The sequence below is a fragment of the Danio rerio genome, chromosome 2 (assembly GCF_052040795.2).
Source record: "Danio rerio strain M-AB ecotype USA chromosome 2, GRCz13ab, whole genome shotgun sequence".
NCBI lineage: Eukaryota > Metazoa > Chordata > Actinopteri > Cypriniformes > Danionidae > Danio > Danio rerio.
The window spans coordinates 57,583,230-57,598,211 of record NC_141022.1 but is presented as its reverse complement, the minus strand read 5'-3'; the positions used below and the strand labels follow the sequence as shown (position 1 = coordinate 57,598,211).

At 38.3% G+C, this 14,982-nt stretch overlaps 1 long non-coding RNA gene across 1 annotated transcript in view; it reads left to right on the top strand.

Moving 5' to 3' along the window:
• Positions 1-14,982, top strand: part of LOC147846549 (uncharacterized) — a 1,651,758-nt gene that overhangs the window by 602,310 nt on the left and 1,034,466 nt on the right. The gene's annotated exons all lie outside the window — the stretch shown is intronic.

The window sequence follows — 14,982 nt, the reverse complement described above, 5'->3', positions numbered from 1 at the left end:
AAATCTAAGCTAAATATCTGGAACAAAAATTACATTCTAAATTTGAAAGAAAAAAAAGCTTTCAGGAGGAATTTGTTTGGCTGCAGTGCCAGACATGACCACCAGGTGGAGACCATACAAGAGCGTCCCCTATGCTTTAAGGCAGGAGTCGGGAACCATTTACTAACACACTGTATATGAAATGTTCGGAAGTAATTCAGGTTTCCTGCTGTTGAAAAACGTCATAAGAACATGTGCTTAGTGGCTTAATGTATTACAGCAGTGTTTTTAAAAGTCTAAACACTTTATTAATGTAGTACACAACCAAGCACATGTGATCAGAACACAAACGAGTCGCAGGTAATGAAGTATTAAGCGTTTCTCCCATAGAAAAGCCGTCTAAGCAGAATGCCATTATGCGTCTGTAGCTCAGCTCACGCTCCACCTCTTTGCCCTTGTTGGTGCGATGACGTGCGAACAAAATGGCGATGGTTGGCCACCCCTACTGGTAGCTTCTTTTGGGTTCTTCATAAACCTATGAGATCACGGATATTACATCCATATCTTTTACAGTCTATGGTGTGAACCCAGTCATACTGGCCAATCAGAAAGGAGAAAACAGCATGCATGCTGCCATCATGAGGCAAAAGGTGCGTGCCAAATCTCATACTTATGCGCTATTCTACGCCATTTTGTAGTATAAATATTGTAAGTAGTGCATTCACACTGAGAACTATAAAAATAATAAGTGCACTTTAATTACCTGGATGATGCACTTATTCAACCGGTACAATGAAGTGTGTAATGATGGACACTTCACGCACTCAACGACTGCAGCTTTGCTCACTTAGCAGAAGGGGCGGAGATATTGGGCGCACATGTTGGATAGCTTTATTTATTTTGGATTGTGAAAGCAGTATTCCCCTACGAGAGTGATTATAGCACCTCCTGATGGTGAATGCGGTTATCCTCATGGAAGGTATTATTTGGTAGTTTGGTCATTTGTTTCACTAATTTGGCAACTGTCAAACGTCATATCTGGGAAACGGTTTGAATTTAAGCTTAGTGAAAAAACATTTGTGCTCTGTGTGGGACGACACTACATTCATATACTATGCTGTTGAGTGTGTAAAGGCATAAGTACATAGTGCATAGTGTGCCACACTGTAAAAAATGACTGATTTCAACTGTAAAAAAAAACTGTAAAAATGCTACAGTCAAAATCCGTAACCTGGTTAACCGTATGTTTCATGAATATATATATATATATATATATATATATATATATATATATATATATATATATATATATATATATATATATATATACATACATATATATGGCGAATAACCGTAAATTGACTTTTATACTTTTTGTTGACATTGTATCTTTTTAGTTGTTTCCCCATCAGTAATGTACATTAGATATTTATGTTACATCTAATGTTGATAAACAATGTTCATTTCATGACTTTAATTTTATGTGTGTTACCATACTGGTGTTTAGTAGCTGTGTAAATGACACTAAGCACCTTCCTTATATTAATACAATTTTCTGCTTGTGGGAAAACTTGATTGTGATGAGCTTTGGTTCATTATGTAACTTCTTAATCACCACCTGCATATGGGTGTGCTAACGTGTCTAAGGGTGCTTTCACACCTGTGAATCGATTCAGTTGTTCCGAAACAGAGATTACAAATGTTACATTGTTGCTCTTTGCTCTTGGAGCGGTTCGCTTTCACACGGCAAAGTTTCTAATCGGACCAAAAGAGCTAAAACAAGTCACGTGCGAGTAAACTCTCCTTACATTGGTCAGAGTGTCAGGGTTTATTTTGCACTGTCCAGCTCAGCTGTCAGGAGAGGTGGTGATTGACAGGGTGCGCACGCGCGACGTGTCTGAGGAGAGATGCGGTGGGGAGGGGTGAGAAGGGTGCGCGACGATGCCTATTTGAGGACCGGGAGGGAGACGCGAGATTACCAGGAGATCATCACTCGTTTGCGGGCATCCGGAGACTCGCGAAACTTCCCGCCCTACTCATAATTCTCTCTTCATATAGCCGTAAGCCTATTACATATCCATAAAACACTGTGATATAACCGCGCTCGGATCGGATCGCTTTTTCACTGCAATCGAACCGCTCCAGGGTTCGTTTCAAACGAGCCGAGACCACCTCATTCAAGCGATCTCGGAGCGACTACTTTGGCGCGGAACAGAGCGCGATTGCCCTGTTCACATATGCCAAACGAACCGCGCTAACTGGGCAAACGAGATACGTTTCAAAACAAAAGTGTAGGTGTGAAAGCACCCTAACTGTGTAACAAAAGATGGTCACACTTTACAATAAAGTTCATTAGGTAATGTTAACTAATGCATTTACTAACATGAACAAACAATGAACAATACATTTACTGCTGTATTTGTTCATGTTAGTTAACGTTAGTTAATGAAAATACAGTAGTTCATTGTTAGTTCATGTTAACTCATGGTGCATTAACTAATGTTAACAAGCATGGACTTGGATGTTAATAATCAGGGCTTTACATTAACACCCGCCAACCGCGGGTAGATTTCAGCTTTGGCAGGTTAGACAGACAATCCCACTAGCCACTTTGGCTGGTTGTAAATAATTTTTAAATTGTAGTTTTCCTAAAAGCAGGGTTCGACCCAAGGATGACCCAATATGTGTGCTAGTGTGATCTTAGAATCGAGAAGTACAATAATAATTGTGTTCACGCGAGTAGAAGAAAGCTAGTGAATACCGAATGAGAGGATGATGATCACTCGCGCTAACAGCTGATTTGATGCGCGCGACTTCTTCAAACGCGTGTGCGCGACTGCTTAACGCGTGCGCGCTCCCGAATCGTGAAGCAACCGTGTCTGGAACAGGTTCTGGAAACGCAACTGTCGTCGGTTCTCTTTCAAATAAACGAGACAAAAAGTGATGAACATGCACCCACAGCACTGGTTGCTTTCACTTTGAACAGATTATTAAATGGCCTAAAGTTAACCGTGTGCATGTGATCATCCTTTCATTATCACACAGTATGTTTCACCTGCTTTTATTTGCTTACGGTTTTATTTGCTTTTATTTTTGTTAAAATGGTTTAATTATTGTAACTTTTTTACAACTTTGCTTTAATGGGAGATGAACTCTCCATTTATGTGCAGTTAACTGGTGATGCGAGAGATCTTTAGCCAGGACAGATTACCAAGCATATTTTTGATACATGACAATACAGTAGATATTTTTTAAAAGTCAATTGCTTTTCTTTTCTTGTTTTAAAGAAATGTTTTGTTAAATAAAAAGTATAGTATACAGTTATATTTAGCTTGTTTTGACATATTAAAAATTTGTGGCTAAGAAATAATTATTGTTTAGTGTGGTTATAGAGATAAATTTGGTGCAACGTTAATTTTGAGCTCTAAAAAAAGTCATGTGAAATAAAAACTAATTGCAATATAACACCCATTTATAATGACCCATTTGCTCATGCTCATTGAGCAAACTCATACACACAAAAAGTGAAATGAATGAGGACGCATGTGGACATAACACAAAATTTAAATCAAGCAATTTTAGCATGTCGAAGTCAAATTTATGCATATAAAATATATTTTTCCATCAACAAAATTGTGGCTAGTGAAAATGCAGAGTGGTTAGTAACATTGGAAAACTTTTAGCCACAGTGGCCGGTAATTAAAAAAGTTAATGTAAAGCCCTGTTAATAATGCATTAGTAAATGTTCAATTATGATTAATAAATGCTGCACATGTGTTGTTCATGATTAGTTCATGTTAGTAAATGCATTAACTAATGAACCTTATTGTAAAGTGTTACCCAAAAGATATGTAGATGTTGGTCATTCAAAATACAGACATATTACCTCATATAAATTAATGAAATACGGTAGGTTAACTTGAAAATGAGAAATTACTTTTACGGTTTGTACCGTGTTTTTAACGGTAAAGTACTGGCAACCCCAGCTTTTCGGATTTATTTTTTTACAGTGCAGTTGGGACGCAACTATAAACTCCAGTTGCAATGTCCACATGAACACACTGTACCCGGAGTTTCAGAAAATCTTCACCCTAGCCGGAGTTTTCAGAAAATGTCCATTTCAGTAACCTGATACTCAGTTTTTGTGTGTACAAAGAGCCAAATAGCGGAATGAACCACAAACTTATCCAGCATATGTTTTACGCAGCAGATGCACACACACACACACACACACACACTATGGCCAATTTAGTTTATTCAATTCACCTACAGTATAGCGCATGTGTTTGGACTGTAGGGGAAACCGGAGGAAATCCATGCCAACATGGGGAGAACATGCAAACTCCACACTGAAATGCTAACTTACCCAGCTGGGACTCGAATCAGTGACCTTCTTGCTATGAGGCGACAGTGCTAACCATTGAGCTACTGTGCCGCCTCAGAAAACAATGAAAAAAAAAAAAAAAACAATAAAGGCATTAAAATGACACTTTGACAAACGCATCCATCACTGAAGCATGCTTTACTGTCTTCACATAAAAGAAAATGTGCTAATTAAAAAAACACCACAATTGGAAATCCTAATCATGGATTCCTCTACACTGGAACAACCACAGTCACGTCCAAGCGATCAGCCAATCACGATCTGCTGTATGGGTGTGATGTCACTGAAGCCGGTTTCTCTTCATTAGGCCTGCTCATCATCATAACTATCATCATCATCAGAGCCCTGAAACATTGATAACCTCTCAACCACGGATGACCATCTACCCTTAAAGCTCTGCATTATTAAAGATGCTTTAGCCATACAATTAGAATTAGCATTCGAGAGCCGACTGAGGCTTTTAAGATTCATCTTTCAAAGTTTTTTGTTCCGTCAACAGGCAAATGTCCTTTTCTGTAAGATACTGTGAATAATCTGGTGATTAATGCACAAATATGGTATAAACAAATCCACAAATTGCTCGGAGATATTCATTCATTCATTCACTTTCTTTTCAGCTTAGTCCCTTTATTAATCTGGGGTCGCCACAGCGAAATGAACCGATAACTTATCCAATTTATGTTTTACGCAGCGGATGCCCTTCCAGCTGCAACCCATCACTGGGAAACACCCATACACCTTCATTCACACACATACACTACAGACAATTTAGCTTACCTAATTAACCTATAGCACATGTCTTTGGACTTATGGGGGAAACCCATGCCAACACGAGGAGAACATGTAAACTCCACACAGAAATGCCAACTGACCCAGCCGAGGCTCAAATCAGAGACCTTCTTGCTCTGAGGCAATCGTCTTACACCCCCCCTTCCACCCATACTTGTCCTCCTTCCCTAGATGGGTGGCACGGTAGCCCAGTGGTTAGCACTGTTGCCTCACAGCAAGAACATCTCTGGTTCTAGTCTTTACTAAGCCAGTTGATGTTTCTGTGCGGAGTTTACACATTCTCCCGTGCTCACGCGGGTTTTCCACGGGTTCCCCGGTTTCCTCCCACTGTCCAAAAACATGCAACTTAAGTTAATTGACTAATCCAAATCCCCACCATAGACATGCTCCTAGTAAGTAGTTCTCTCTTAAAAGCAATCACTATCTGTTCATTATCTACTACAGCAGGGGAGTTCTTGAGATCTACCTGAGCTCAAACTCCCCTCGCGCCTTGCAATCGGGAGGGAGCCCCGGGCTCGAGGACCTTTTGAGCTCAGGAATCTCTTCCAGGACAGCATGCTAAACAAGCTTTATAATCAATCGTCAGCTAAGTGTGAACTCTTGAACTATAGTAAAACAGCTAGTAAAAGAGAAATAAAAAAGAAGCGTCCGCTCTTTTTTTTTTTTCGCTTTTAAAAGATGATGTACTCTGACCTCTGAAGGTGCTCTAGTGAAAGATGCAAGAGGCCATTGTCTTTAGCCTCCTCGGTAGAGCAACCGACTTCAATGCGGAAGGTTGCCGGTTTGATACCAGCTCTGAGCGGGTTGGGTGGCGTCAGACCGGCGGGTTACACAAGTCAGCAAAAACAAACAAATAAATAAATAAATACATAAAAAAAAAGTTCAGTCGCAAAATCAGAATTGACCAATTGCAGCCTAAGTTACAACTTACACATTACTAAATGTGTTTGTGTTGCACCTGAATTTAGTTTGAATGATAGACTGTAAAAGATATGGATGTAGTATCGATGATGTCCACCATAAGTTTCTGAATAACGCAAAAGAAGCTACAAGTAGGCGTGGCCAACCGTAGCCATTTTGTTTGCGCGTCATCACACTGAACGGGGGGATACCAAACAAGGACAAAGAGGCGGAGCTACAGACACCTGCTAGCATTTTGCTTAGACACCTGCTAGCATTTTGCTTAGACAGGCTTTTCTTTGGGAGGAACGCTTAATACTTCATTACCTGCGACTCGTTTGTGTTCTGACCGCATGTGCTTGGTTGTGTACTACATTAATAAGGTGTTTAGTCTTTTAAAAGCATGGCTATAATACGTTGAGCCACTAAACAATGTTCTTACGATGTTTTTCTATAGGAGAAAAACGCAAATTACTTCCAAACACTAAAGATATATTCTGTGTTAGTAAATGCAAGGGTAATTATGAAATCCAGGCATAACACTGTAAGACAATGCTTCAGATGACTGTTTTATAGCCTACAGCTAATCAATCTGTCAGATTCTGAAGTGCGTTACAGGTCTAAAGAAAAATATAAATGATGTTAAATAAGACCAATGCATTTATAGAGATGGTATACAAGTATATAATTTCAATCACCTGTGAAATGGAGGCCACATGAATGGTTTGTGAGCACAATTAAGTGCACACAGCATGCCATATCAATTGATTATTTTAGGAAATAATTCCAAAAGGCAACTGAATATTATAGTATTTGATTAAAGAATAAGTGCAAATTAATATTATTTTTCTTTAAATAATAAAGTGCAGAGGTGACGGGATTGTGACCAGCAAGACCTAGCTGTCACACAAGTGGCTGAGCCCTATCCTCTTCACTTTGCTGACCCATGACTTTGCACCATCACACAACTCCAATCTGTTCATCAAGTTTGCGGATGACACAACTGTGGTGGGTCTCATCAACAAAAGCAATGAGAACGACTACAGAAGCGAGGTGAGCCGTCTGGCTGAGTGGTGCAGAGACAACAATCTCTTTCTGAATGTAGAGAAGACGAAGGAGATTGTAGTTGACTTCAGGAAAGCGCACACTCCGCAACGTTGTGTCTGTGGACCATGTGAGCAGCACATCACTGAGGATCTCTCCTGGACTAAAAACACTGCACTGGCCAAAATAAATAAATAAATAAATAAAAAATTCACAGCAGCGTCTCTACTTCCTCCCCAAACTGAACAGAGCAAGAGCACCTGCCTCAATCATGCACACCTTCTACAGAGGCACTATTGAGAGCATCCTGACCAGCTGCATCACTGTGTGGTTTGGAGCCTGCAATGCATCCTGCAGGAATATATACACACACATATATATATATATATATATATATATATATATATATATATATATATATATATATATGTTTGTCAATTTTGTGCCTAAAAAGTATAGGTTCAGGCACCGTTTTGGCACTGGCACCGTTTTAAAAGTATCTATCTAGCACTGTTATCGAAATAACCCCAAACGATACCCAACCCTACCTCAAAACATGTGCACTTTATAATTGCAGCAAACTGTTTGGAAGCATTAAGTGTACAAGATGTCCAAAATCTTTACATGCATTGACCCAGAGACTGTTTAGATGCAGGTCACTGATGAGAAGATGACCGATGTTTACTGTATGATGATCGAAATTGCAATAAAGACACAGCAGCCACAAGATGTCAACATGCCGTCAGAATGAAGTCGACCCCAGTGTCGCGGGGATGTTGCATTTTGTTATTCCATTAAAATCATGGAAGTGTCAGCATTTGATGTCAAAATGACGTTGGTTTTAAATGTTTGCTCGACATTTGTCACTTTCCAGCACAACCTAAAGTCAACCAAATATCAACATATTCAATAATGTTGTCCTTAAACACTGGCTAGACATTGATTTTTGATCACCTGACATCACAATCTACATCTAACCTAATACTAAAGTCTTATGATGTTGTGTGGCTGCTGGGCAATAACTTGATGCACTACAGAATGTTACGTTTACACACATATGCACAAATTACATGTAAATGCATCAGCTTTTAAAAGCGTACTCACTACTCTTAAGTACTTTTGAAAGGGCTTTTTACTCATACTTTGAGTAATATTTACAACAGATACTTTTACTCTACTCACTCTACATTTTTTTAATGGTGCATTTACTTGAATATGATTTTTCAGTACTCTTTCCACCACTGATTATGGTTATGTCAGAAATGGTTAATCTAAGATTATTGTAGATTATGCAAGCTACATAGGCCTCAAACTGCAATAAAACAGCACAAGAGTTATGCTATGTGATATAAATGTAATCTTGCTGTTGGATGCTGATTTCCATCTGGTTCCTCTAAAAGTCCACAATCAGATCTGTGGTCCTGTCTGTCTGCGCTCAGATCATGCCACGACCCAGTGGAAAAACTCTCCTCTCTCATCCAGGCAGGAGATTCACATGCATTTAATGCTTAATTGACATTATGAACTGCAGGTGGAAGCTAAATTGAATCACACTGCAATCTGAGTGCACACACGCACTGCTGAGTGGACAAAGTCTGATCATTAAACAACTTCCCAAAGTTATGAGCACTCGCCATGATTTCATTATGGTAAAGTTAGATCAAGAAACAACATGTGCTAACTTACAGTCCAGAATCTTCACAGCACGAGTCTTATTAATGCTCCATTATTCTTAAATTGGCCAAATACAGCTGAAGACAAAGTTATTAAATATATAGTACAGTACTATTTTTACGAAGCATAATAGTTTTAATAGATAATTCCTATTAGCTAATTTATTTTGTCTTTGACACATAATATTTAGCAAATATTAAGCTTATAGTGCAATAATTAGGTTATTCAGGCAAGTCATTGTATAACAGTGGTTTATTCTGTAGACCAGTGGTTCTAAAACTTTTCACGAATTACCACCGCAGAAATAAATTGTCTCTCCAAATACCACCATAATGACCAGTATTGAAATGAAGTATAGTTGGCCAAATTTGTTATGACTGTCAGTGACCACCTGAGGGCGCTGTAATTCAATGGACACTGAGTGGAACTACAGCGCCCAAAAGGACTACGAATCCATACATACCACGCGCATACACCGGAACACATACACTGATTGTATTCACAGCTGTCTCCGTTTCTGTTGATTATCTGGACTATATATTCAATCATTCCACCACTGTTTGTGATCGCGTCGTTTGTCTTCCTTGTCAAGTTATCCAGTAAGTCTAGTATTACGAGTTTGTCGTTCCTGATCTTGTTCTTGTATCCTGCTAAAGTCTAGTTCGTGTTCATCTGCCTTAGTTTCTTGTTTTGTTTGTTCGTTTGTTATTTTGTTACTTTGCTCTTTGGATTATTGGATTTTGTTCACTGTTACCGCACTTTTAATATTAAAATCTGCACTTGGATCCGCACCCCTTTTGTTCTCGTTTTTTGTTTCTGTTTTGATCACGCAAAACGTGACACAAATTAAGCAGATACACCACTGCACAGTTCAAAAACGAGTCATATTCATATTTATAGAAATTTGGATACATTTTAAAATATATGTTGCATGTACATATGACATATTTGTAAAACTTTTTGAAATCGAAACATTAACCTTGTATGTAAATCAGGGTTTTTCAAAGTCTAAGACAGTGGGCCTCCCTTTTGACACAACTTATGCATTGGCGCCCCCCTCCTCCCAAACACGCACGCACGCACACACACGCACACACACACACACACACACACACACACATATATATATATATATATAAAGACACAGACAGATGTTAGACTGTTAACTCACTTTTATCATCATTTGCATGAAAGTGCAATTATTTACAGAGTAATAACAAGTATTTTAATATAACGTTTTTAAAACTAGGATGATGGTTCAATATGAATAGAACAGATTTAAGAACTGTCCATTCCAGTCAAAATAGTGGAAGTTTAGCGGGTCTCATGCTGTCATTAGCCAAAATATTTTGACAAACCACACATAAAGGTCGTGGTTCATCAGCTGGTCCTGTCCACGTAAATCCTAAACTCAAATACTGATCATCATATCGTCGTCTTTTGGGTTTAAGCCCTGAACTTGAAGGCTTTTGTGGCGAGGGGGCGTGGTCGAGAGCCGTGGGAACGGAGTGAGGCCACCGCGTAAGTGGATACACCTGCGGTGCGCACCTGCCTCGGATCCCACGGAAGGAGCTCTGGATCATAAAAGGAGGAACGAGGGCAGAGGAAGCCGAGAGACGACCGGGCCCAGACATATTTTACTTTTGCTTTCAGTTTGACGGCAGTCTCCGTGAGCGTTTGTTTTGGTTTAGACGGCAGCCTCCGTGAGGAGCTGCCATCACTGTTATTAATAAATCATTTTAGAAATGCGTTGGTTCTCCGCCTCCTTCTTTCCGGCGGCCAAAGGGCCGTGAACTTCATTACAGCTTTGAATCGGGGGGGAGGATGGGGGGGGCTGGGGGGGGGGGTCTCAGAAACCGACCCATTGTATTAGCAGGCATACACCTGTATTGGCGGGCTTGCCAAACAGAAGCGAATTCACAGCTATGGCCTTCTGGGTAAAAAAGGTTTTCTTATATTTGACGTATTATTTTTTTTGCTATGTTTAATTTAACTGTTTAAATATAATAAAAAATATAATAATTAAACTTAATAATTATATTTTTATTATATTATATTTTTTCCCGCGCCTCCCCTGACATGCTCTGGCGCCCCCCAGGGGAGGCGCGCCTCACACTTTGAAAACCCCTGATGTAGATCAACCCGTTTTTCCTCGGAGGATTTCAAGCTGACAAAACATTGCTGCACTCTGATACAAGTTTTGGTAACACTTTACAATAAGGTTCATTAGTTAATGCATTTACTAACATGAATTAATCATGAACAACACATCTACAGCATTTATTATTCATATATGAACATTTACTAATGCATTAATAACATCCGAGTCCATGCTAGTTAACATTAGTTAATGCACCATGAGTTAACATGAACTAACAATGAACTACTGTATTTTCATTAACTAACGTTAACTAGCATGAACAAATACAGTAGTAAATGTATTGTTCATTGTTTGTTTATGTTAGTAAATGCATTAATTAACATTAACTAATGAACCTTATTGTAAAGTGTGACCCAAGTTTTATTTATGGAGAAATTAAAAAGCTCTGCAGTGTTTGGGTGTTCTGTGTTTGTCTGAGATAATTAGTCTAGCGAAATTATATTCCATACAAAATATAAGACTGATCAGTCGGTTCTTATCACATGACTCGTGGTGCGGCATTCTGAAAAGTTAAGATGTTTTCAACTGTGTACGCCTGGAATACGCAAGTGCGTCGTGCTGCAGTTCTTACTCATTTTGCTAGCCAGTGGGTTTATTTTGGCACTCAAGTGACTTACAGTAGATGTAACAAAAGAATACGGTCATTTTTCAAAATAAAAGATTTTTGAAAATGAGTGATTGTTCAGACCTGGAATGGAAATAATTAATGATTTTGTTTGTGCGGCACGGCACTAATTCATCTATAGACTGGTGCCGGTATGTGGCCTGAGTGTTGGGGACCACTGCTCATGCGTGTATCTGCTTTGCAAGCACCACGCACCTCTTTCTCTAGTGCTCTAAGACCACTGATAGTCCCTCCCTGATGGCACTGATATTCCCTCCCTCAAGGCACTGATAGTCCCTCCCTAAATGCACTGACGGTCCCTCCCTAAAAGCACTGATGGTCCCTCACTAAAAGCACTGGTGGTCCTTTCCTAAAGGCACTGATGGTCCCTCCCTAAAGGCACTGATGGTCCCTCCCTAAAGGCACTGATGGTCCCTCCCTAAAGGCACCGATGGTCCCTCCCTAAAGGCACCGATGGTCCCTCCCTAAAGGCACTGATAGTCTCTCCTTAAAAGCACTGGTAGTCCTTTCCTAAAGGCACTGATAGTCCTTCCCTAAAGGCACTGATAGTCCCTCCCTAAAGGCACTGATGACCCTGCCCTAAAGGCACCGATTGTCCCTCACTAAAGGCACTGATAGTCCCTCCCTAAAGGCACTGATAGTCCCTCCCTAAAGGCACTGATAGTCCCTCCCTAAAGGCACTGATAGTCCCTTCCTAGGCACTGATGACCCTGCCCTAAAGACATTAATAGCCCCACCCTAAAAGCACTGATAGCTCCGTCCGAAAAGCACTGATAGCCCTGGCCTAAAGGCACTGACAGTCCCTCCCTAAATCACTGATAGCACCACCCTAACAGCATTGACAACCCCGCCCTAAAGAACACAGAGCTCCGCCCTAAAGGAATTCCATGTTACCAGAAGTGAAGAAAAGTCGAGAGGGAGGGAATATTATAGTATTTGATTAAAAAATAAGTGCAATTTAATATTATTTTTCTTTAAATAATAAAGTGCAGAGATACTTTGTTCATAACAAGAACATATAGAAGAGTAAATTTTAATTTCATGCAGACTTTTTAAATATCCCTTGGGCAATTTGGCATGATGCATTGTGGGATTGATTAAGCGCACTTCAAAAAGTCCACTATGGTTTCGGACACCACTGCAAATGGTTCTCTGCCTCAAATGCTTCTCTGCCTTTTTGCTATTTTAGCAGGCAATCTTTTTTTTCTTTTTTACATGATCTGAAGTATGAATACTCTATGCTTTTTAATGCGCAAAATACCATCCTACACATATGCTAATCTCACTGTAAAATATTAAGTAGCCCTATGTAAAAACTGGAGTTGCTCGGACTATCAAACATTTTAATGGATTTAGCAGCACCTGCTGGTCAGAATGAACCACTACAGCAGAACAACATGCAGACGACCAACTAAATAGGCTAAATATGCGAACTGCGAGTTATTTGGGAGATAATGTAATTTCATTACAGTTTTATTGTACTTTCATTTTCAAATAAGAATTCATCAAGCTCAAAGTACAAAGAAGTAGTTTAGTAAAGGTTCAGTCAAGATTTTCCATAAAAAAATATTTTTGTAAAATATTTTGTAGGCCTTTTAGTTGACAAAAAATGGTTGTTACTTATTTTTTTACTAGTCTGTCTTCATATAAATTTAATAGTGTAACTAATTTAAATGAAGTCTGTCAACAAATAAAAACAAACTATCTTTTATTACTATTATTGCCTTTTACAAACAGAAATTTAAGGGGTCATTTGTTTGACTTTGTCTGTTTAAGTGTAAAATCTGCATATATTATCATATGTTATAGTGGGTGGGCCTCTGACTGATATTTGTTTAATGGTGACATTTTGGATTTCCATAAAAAAAAAAAACTGCCTGAGAAACTAAAGAATATGCAAGAAGTGTTGCAAATGTCCGCACTTTCCCTTACTTATGGATATATGCAATAGTGGAAAAGCGATGGACATCACTTTTTACTTTACTAAATTAGTGTTTTTAAAAGTATAAACCAGGGGTCCTTACATTTAAACCAGCCCTCTTAAAGCCAAAGACATTAATAAATACCTTTAAAAAAATATTGTACTCATTTACTGAGCCAATAACAGTGGCATTCAAGAACAATATTTAGCATTGTAATTGTTTTTACAGTGTTTAAGTAGGATTTTTAAACAACAAGGTAAATTGATTAAGTTATGATAGTATAGGATCTTTTGATAGTCAATATCTCCTAAAAAAAAGACTCATTTGTATGCATTTTTATAAAAAAAACAAACTAATCAAACATTACTAGTCATAAAATATACATTTAAAATGGTTCATAGGAAAATCTCCCAGCCCATGTAATTTTCTGTTACAGAGCAAACAGGTGTTTTCTCAGGTGCCTAAAATGCACCCCTTTCATAGACTTTTATTAGCATTCTCAGTCTACATTCAAAAACAAAAGAATCTATTTTAAATCATTAAAACATAATATAATTATTATTGTTGTAAGGGATAAAGCTAGAACAAGAAGTGAAATGCATTTTAAAATGCACTAGGTTTACAAACAAATGTAAAAGAATAACATTGACTGTAGTGTAACGAGCCCGTTCATAAAATTAGTTTTTTTTGGTGGCTTTTATACAACATTTACATGGAAAACATAAAATTGTTGACCACACATAAAAATATAAATATAAAATTGTAAACCACACATTAAACATATCACACTTCAATTAATCTCATCGGTATTGTATTGTGTTTATAGTAATAGTATAGTAGAGTGCCTTAGTGTCCCACCAGTGACAGTCATATCGCACTGCTACGAGTGTAATAGTGCATTTATAAAACAGTTCGACGGCATCATCGTATATATAAAAAAGAAAATTAAACAAAGTTTTAAAATCCTTTTGAGGAACTACTTTCTTCCACCATTCATTCACGTCTGCAGCTGACGTCAAAACAGCAGAAACCATTACTCATTCACAAATGCCACTTTACAGTGTTTAAATGATTCTCTATCGTAATGTCTAAAGTGATGACAAAACAAGTAATTTCGCTCACATTTTAAGATTATAAGGCTGAACGGCATGAAATGCCATCAGTCTACAGAGATTTTCCAGTATTTCTTTGTTTAGTCTGATAATATTTTTTCTTCTGGAGAGAAACTTATTAGCTAGAAAAAAAGCGTTTTTTAAATTTTTTAAGAGCAATTTTAAGGTTGAAATTATTAGTTCCTTTAGGCATTTTTTTCTATAGTCTACAGAACAAACCACCATTATACAATAACTTGCCTAATGGCCCACCCCATATATACACACACACACACACACACACACACACACACACACACATATATACATACATATATACATATATACACACACACACACACACACACACACACACACACACACACATATATATATATATATATATATATATA